Source organism: Limulus polyphemus, unplaced genomic scaffold (assembly GCF_000517525.1).
Source record: "Limulus polyphemus unplaced genomic scaffold, Limulus_polyphemus-2.1.2 Scaffold808, whole genome shotgun sequence".
Taxonomy (NCBI): Eukaryota; Metazoa; Arthropoda; class Merostomata; order Xiphosura; family Limulidae; genus Limulus; species Limulus polyphemus.
In genome coordinates this window covers 166236-174089 of record NW_013666418.1, presented here as the reverse complement: position 1 = coordinate 174089, position 7854 = coordinate 166236, and the positions used below count along the sequence as shown (strand labels likewise).

The following is a 7854-nucleotide window of genomic DNA, read 5'->3' as shown; positions in this document are numbered from 1 at the left end:
GCACTTTTCAAGTTGTTTAAGTACATACATTTCCTTACGTAAACTATTCGCTATTTACAATTAAAATATTCCTTACGTAAACATTCGCCATTGTAATAAAATATTTCCTTACGTAAACAGTCGCCATTTTAATAAAATATTTCCTTACGTAAACATTCGCTATTTCAATAAAATATTTCCTTACGTAAACAGTTCGCCATTGTAATAAAATATTTCCTTACGTAAACAGTCGCCATTTTAATAAAATATTTCCTTACGTAAACATTCGCCATTTGAATAAAATATTTCCTTACGTAAACATTCGCCATTTTAATAAAATATTTCCTTACGTAAACATTCGCCATTTCAATAAATTATTCACGTTAAAAATAATATATTCACATATTTTAATGTACGCCATTTCACGTCACGAACGCCTGTTACATAAAATTTCAGATTTCAAAGTTTCACATAGTGTATATACTAGCTATAATGTCGTTGTTTTCATACAGAAAAGCTACACGATGGGCTATATGCACTCTATTCACCGCGGTGAATCGAACCTCGGATTTTAGTGTTGTAACGCCATAAACTTACCGCTGTCTCACCGAAGGATACTACAGTTACAATCGACTGTTTATTAAAATAAATTTTACCCTGGTATTTGGAACAGTATCGTAGATCAACTCTAGATGATATGACTATACAATGTCTGCAAAATTGAACACTATAATATTCCACAACGTTTCCGGTTGTTGAAAGCAGTTTCCAGCTATATTCACGTGCAGTTTATAGACTTTTACAAAGCATAAAGTGTCATACATAGGTTTTCCAAGCGCCAGCAATGCTTGCACTGAAGTTCCAAACGGAATGAAACTTAACGAATTCTAATTGTGCCTCGCTTTATGTATCTCGCTTTAAGTATCTCAATGTTATTTTAATATAGATTTTAGATTTGTGGTTTTCTGTTTCAGTGGAAAGGAATATTATAAGGAATTGAATGCGTATAGGAATTGAATGGGATAATTTTATAACAGTGATAATAGTTTTTATTGTGTTCTATTGGTAGATTAAAATAGTCGCATTCTTGTTGGACGTTTTTGGGTACTAACAAGCGACTATTATGTTATATTAGTAGATTAAAATAGTCGCATTCTTGTTGGACGTTTTTGTATACTATCAGACGATTTTTGTGTTATATTAGTAGATTAAAATAGTCGCATTCGTGTTAGACGTTTTTGGGTACTAACAAGCGACTATTATATTATATTAGTAGATTAAAATAGTCGCATTCTTGTTGGACGTTTTTGTATACTATCAGACGATTTTTGTGTTCTATTAGTAGATTAAAATAGACGCATTCTTGTTGGACGTTTCTGTATACTAGCAGACGATTTTTGTGTTATAATAGTAGATTAAAATAGTCGCATTCGTGTCAGACGTTTTTGTGTACTAACAAGCGACTATTGTGTTATATTAGTAGATTAAAATAGTCGCATTCGTGTCAGACGTTTTTGTGTACTAACAAGCGACTATTGTGTTATATTAGTAGATTAAAATAGTCGCATTCTTGTTGGACGTTTTTGTATACTAGCAGACGATTTTTGTATTCTATTAGTAGATTAAAATAGTCTCATTCTTGTTAGACGTTAGATTAAAATAGTCGTATTCTTGTTAGACGTTTTTGTGTACTAGCAGGCGACTATTGTATTCTATTAGTAGATAGATTAAAACAGTCGCATTCTCGTTAGACTTTTTTTTGTTTTTTATAAATATAATCAAGAATAATTATGCAATCGTCAGGAATATATTAACTATTACTAAGTTCATTAAAAAGCACTGATGAACTGCTGTTCATTTTGAAAAAAGCAAACATAATTTCTTTACGTATACATTTTAACTTTGCAAACCCAAATGTTTTTCATTTCAGCTTCTTATAACTAAGTCGTTCAGTTAGGCTAGTTAAATTTACTATATTTTGTTGCGTGTATATATATATATTCAAACGTATTTAAGGACGTTCGTCTATACTTCTATAGCCCTTCAGTGGTCAGCGGTAAGGCTTTTGATATCCGTGATGGACACAGTAAAATTAGCCGATTGTGTAGCTTTGTGCTTAACAACAAACAAGCAAAGTTTTATCTGTAAATACCATAACACTGAAACGCGTTGGATTAGGTTGTTTAAAATATGTATGCGAAACCGATAATAAAAAACAAAGTTTGACAATTGATTTTAAAAGGGCTTTTAACTTGAGTTCTCTTTTTCGGTTTGTTCTCTTGAGTGTGATTTAAAAGTTAATATACATATCAATATGTTGTCTCTTTTATTTACATGACTTGTTGTCTGGCATATTTAAAATAGATAACAAATTAATCATGTAAAACAATACACTTCAATTAGCTATACTGTTATTGTTTGAAACGTTTTCATGTTTATTGTTAATTTTAAGCAGATGTGTGTGTGTGTGTGTGTCCTGAGAGTTCTGTCGAGTGTAATGGGCCTGGTATAGCCTGTAATGGGCCTGGTGGTTAGGGCGCTCGACTCACAATCTGCGGGTCGCGGGTTCGAATCCCCATCTTCGAACATGCTCGCCCTTTCAGCCAATCCCACTATTCGGTGGTAAAAATAGTAGCCCAAGAGTTGGCGGTGGATGGTGTTGACTTGCTTCCTTCCTTCTAGTCGATCACTTCTAAATTAGGGAAGGCGAGCGCAAAGAGCCCTCGAGTTGCTTTGAGCGAAATTCAAAACAAACTATACAATGGATTGTGATTTGATCTGAGCTCTGACTATTTCAGTTTGTAAATATTTACCTTTTTAAAGCTCATATAAATAATTTCTTACATTTATATATATATATATACGTAATGTTTACAGATTAGGCTTAACTAATGATAACAAGTACTTGATAATTTACGATGCAAACAACCATTTTTACATGCCCAGCTTATTTAGTATTTGGGCATTATATACATTTTATACATCTTATACCTTATACATATTTTAATATATAAACTTATTTATATTAATTCTTCAACTATAGTACTTCTCATACAAATCACTCAAAAATACTACGGATGTTACCGAAGATGCTAAGCCTACCTTTGCAGTTTGATTCCCTTTTTTTCCCCCTTCTCCAATACAACTTGTTAACGTTTCATAAATCAATCAATGATAAGACATGTAATTAAATTAAATCTTTTCATTCACTTTCACCACTAGTGACAACAACCATCTGTATTTCTTTCCAGCACGGGGAAACGTGTAAGTGAAGAAGCGTGGAGTCATCCAGTGGAGAAATGGCGGCAATGATAAGCAAGTGCCTGAAGTGGAGTATGCTATTGGTATGTTATACCACCCGGTTTTGTTATAAATACCACCCATTTTTTTTCTTTCTTTCAGGAAAATTTCTCATTTCTTATTTTCAAACATAACTTCGAGCTTAAGAAACTATTTGAGACATATGACGATACGGCTCTACCACCAACACATATGTACTTACTTATCCTGCATACTAACCTCTATCGTTATATACCCTTTTTACTCGTCGTACCGACTGGATATCTCTACGTTTATGAGTCTTAGCAAATGCTCGTAAAACCGCTCTGACAAATTATTTTTATTTACTTCCTCATAAAATCAAGGTTATGTTTCCACCCAACCACTGTCCCGTACATTTATGCCTTTTCTTAAAAAAAAGAAACAAAAAAAAACATCCTCCAGGTGAAACACATTATAGCTTTATATCACACCGTTCCTTTGTTGTAGATATTTGGTAAAATTTGTTTAATTTCTTTAAATTTATCTTCGCTACTTAGATACATTTTTTTTTATGGGGGGAAATGTTAAAGAATAGCTCAATCCACCTGAGAGGGACCACAAAAAAATTGTATCATTGAAAATTAAGATGTATTTCATCACATCATAAACTATCGAATTGAATATCGATATCATAATTAAAGCTCGAACGTTTCTTTGATTTAAGAATTTTGTTAAATTATTCCCATTTTAAAAGATGACGAAACGGCAAAAGTTGCAATCACGATTCAAAATTTACCTATTAATTAATCGTGTTAATTAATTAATCGTGTTAATTGACTCCTTTGAAAGTGTAATCATGCTTCCTTTTAACCTAGTATTTCAGTTTCATATTTACTTCATAAACTTTAACTTTTCGAGCTCATACCTATTGTCTTACCTGCGCTTTTATACACAGGTGTGCTATTAGTTTTACTTTTATAGCTATAACTGTAATTCGTCCTTTTCTTTACATATGTAAAATATATTATTTTTTTTACTTAACAAATATAAAGCATTGTGTTTCGTAACCCTAATGTGAACAAATGGGAAACACTTGTAACTGATTCTTCTCGGATCTGAACTAAAAGCTGTACTTCAAATAATGTTCAAAGTACAATACTATACTGAAAATCATCTCTGAGAAAGTTAACATTACATGAGATAAAATTAGGTGCTTTATAAACATTCAACATTTAAAAGCAAAGTGCCGAAGAGATGTGTTACTAACGTGATTTAGACGTACTGACTTAAACAGACGTTTTCCTAAGTAGATATACATTGTTTCAAAATCATCAATCACACCCAATATACTCATTAGCATTCAAGAACCGAGATAGCTTATATCAGTAGCGTGGAGTTCCTAAAATAAACACAAAACAAATAAATATGTTGTCCTAACCCGGAGAGATGGTTCTAAAGGAATACTGAAGTACTATTCACACAATAAATGGGGACGTAAATAAACATAAAATGTTTGTATCGATACAGTCTTGGACTATAGAAGTGTTACCCATTTTCAACACGTTAAAAAAACCAGCGAAGCCTACCTCCTTTGTGAACGAGTGCTACCAGTACCGAATTGTAATAGGTATATAATTATCAAGCATAATTTAAAAGCTGTAAATGACGTCAGCCACTCAATGTGTATCCCCCTGTTGAAATATGACGTATAAAACCTATGGTTGCGATATAATATGTATAGAGCTAGTTTGCACATTTCAGTTCACCGACCGCCATCATTTTATGTTCAGTCTTCAAAACAGAAACTCAGTCGAGATATTCCACACACACTTCACATATTAACCGACCTTAACCTTTATTTATACGTATATTCATTTATCACTTTAAAGCTTTGGTTTTCTCCACAATAAGACGTTCAGTTCTCTACAGATACTGAATGTGTAAAGTATTGGTAAGCACGTACGATCTTAAAGCAGTGGAGAAACTATTTCTCTGCACTTTAGATGGTTTAGTTTGTTGGAAGTGGTTGGTTATATAAGTATAGTTTATCTACAGCTTATTTTCTCTGTGTAGGTGATTCGACAAAACTACCATCAGACACCGTATTTTACTACTCATTCTTGTACTGTAGATTGCATGTTGATATTTGAGAAATAAGTTCGAGTTGACTTAGAATACGTGTTGAAAGTCGTAAACTGACGAAAAAGAGTAGCACATTGTCGGTAACTCAGCTGTGCATTCTACTATTGTAGAAGCTGGAAAAGTTTTCGAAAAGAAGGGGTTTTCGTGAAGCGTAAACCAATGCTCGTTAAAAGAACGTTAGGTTTGTGACATCTTATTCGTCAATGAATGAGTTTCTTATATTTTTTTTATCAAAAATAAGTTGAACTTCCTAATGACGTACAAGTTTGCTCCAACGTAATGGACTATCCGCGCACTGTCCACCGTGGGTATTTTGGCGTTGTAAGTGCGCAGACTTACCTCTAACGAACCGGAGGTTTGTTAGCATTAACTAATGTAATTTATTTCAAAGATATACAGTTAGAAACGAAAAAAAAATAATTGTGTCCAGAAAGGTAAAAATGCAGTTGTGAAAAGCCCATACACAAAAAAACATTCGCAGCGCTGAGGTTAATATAAATTACACTTCTAAATATTTATCCAAAACTCTTTGATTTAAACAGTCATCCTAACCTAAGTATCAAACAACAAGACAAGTTCATATTAGTGAAACAAACAAACAACTACATTAGAACTTTCAAAAATATTTCCTCTATCTTTTTGATATACATATTAAACTACGTATATGTTATTTGGTAACATGTTTTTAGCTCATATATTTAAGGACAAAACTGGCAAATTTATCCAGATTTCCGTGACCTTTGACCTTAACCATAAAAGGAAAAAAACAACTAATCACTTCAATGAAAATATGTTCGTACGCCCGCCCTTCTCAAAAGAAATGGACCATTGTCCTGTTAAGCAGAAACGGACCATTTCTGGCAGGTCAGTGAGGAAGAATATTCTACATATGTCCATCAAGTGTCATCAAAATCCGAAAAGTTTTGACTCAGTAACACACCATCTTAACTCAATAACTTTTCGAGCCCAACAATCCCATCATCCAGTTTTTCTTTCAATTAAATATACAGCTACTACAACCAACATCGATGAAAGATTTACAAACTTACTTTGGGGGATAATAAGGGTTGTCTATTTCAATCACGCACACAAAAAAAAACTCAAAAAATGCGGTTCCTTCGATAACACCGGCTATGATAAACAATATATGTTCTACTCACGAATCCTGGATTTTTTCACTATTTTTTTTTCCCGTACGTATATTGCTTATTTCATGAGATTCGTCTTTCAATACTTTTATGAAATATGATAATTGCAACTGTCAAAAACTCTTGTGTCAAACTACAAATACTTCGTATTATCTTTCTACATAATCAGTTGACGTAGGGCCACCTACAGGAACAATACTAGCTTCAATACAACGCTGAAAGCAAGCTATTTTACACTTTTAAGTTCATATCTAAGAACCTTTTATCTCAATAGTTATCCCAACCAAAACTTCAAGTAGTTTGTTCAATAACAATAGCCACAAAAAACGCTGACTAAGAAGCTTTTACAATGCTTTTCTCTGCATATTAGAGTACATGTATGTTGCTTGATAGCACCTTTGTAGCTTATAAAATCCGAAAACGTAAGTTCACTCAGACGTAAGTTCTGTTTATGCCATTTTTGATATTGGGAAAGTAATAATAGTTTTTGAAATACAAATCGCAGTTTTTTCAAAAGAGAAACTAAATATTTTAATCGCTCTGTTTTTTTTATGTGGTATTTTTGGTCAAGATACAACACAGGTAAGAAAAAAAAAAAGATATTTTAATTTATAGAAGAATACAACAATACACAACAGATCTAAAACATCACATCAAATGGTGGCCCAGAGGTTAGCGTGCCGGACTATAGATTTACGAGTCCAGCGTTCGCGTCCTATTACTGTAAAAAAAACAAAAAAACAATTATGATTCGCACTTTGGGTTACGTTATGAGGGTCACTGTCAAATTCCACTATTTGATCAGACAACAGTTGGCGCCGGAGTGCTGTTGATAATCTGCCTATACCCTCTAGTCAGTCACTTCAAAATTAGGGACGGCTAGTGCAGATAGCTCTCGAATAGCTTTACGCGAATATCCGAGAACAAAGAAACACTCCCAAACATTACTTGCTTTTTTAAGTTTCTTCAGACTATCTAGTAAATCGTGTTCAGATTAGTTGTAGTATTTCTTAAAATAAGAACGACTACTTTTAATATTATTTAGCAATAATAAAGATGTACTAAAAATGTATCTGATATGTAACAATGCGGCTTTTCTATTTATTACCACGTTAAGTGTTATAATCACGATGTTAGAAAAACACGTAGGTTCAAGAAGTCTTGATAGAAATGAATAAAAACCCTATAACCCGAGCGCTTTCGAAAGTTGGACCTTTCTTCTTTAGGGGCAAACTGGGATTGCTTCGGACAAAGTAAGGTCCACCTTTCGAAAGCTCTCGGGCGTTAGGGGTTTTATTCCTTTCTGTCAAGAGTTCGTGCACCT

The 7854-nt window shown here is 33.2% G+C and overlaps 1 long non-coding RNA gene across 5 annotated transcripts in view; it reads left to right on the top strand.

Moving 5' to 3' along the window:
* The window catches only part of LOC111086041, a 70501-nt gene that overhangs the window by 51468 nt on the left and 11179 nt on the right, over positions 1-7854 (top strand). For all 5 annotated transcript variants that reach the window (XR_002610808.1, XR_002610807.1, XR_002610810.1 and 2 more), the window contains exon 2: positions 3231-3323. This is a non-coding gene — a long non-coding RNA (uncharacterized LOC111086041). The remainder of the gene's footprint in view (positions 1-3230; positions 3324-7854) is intronic.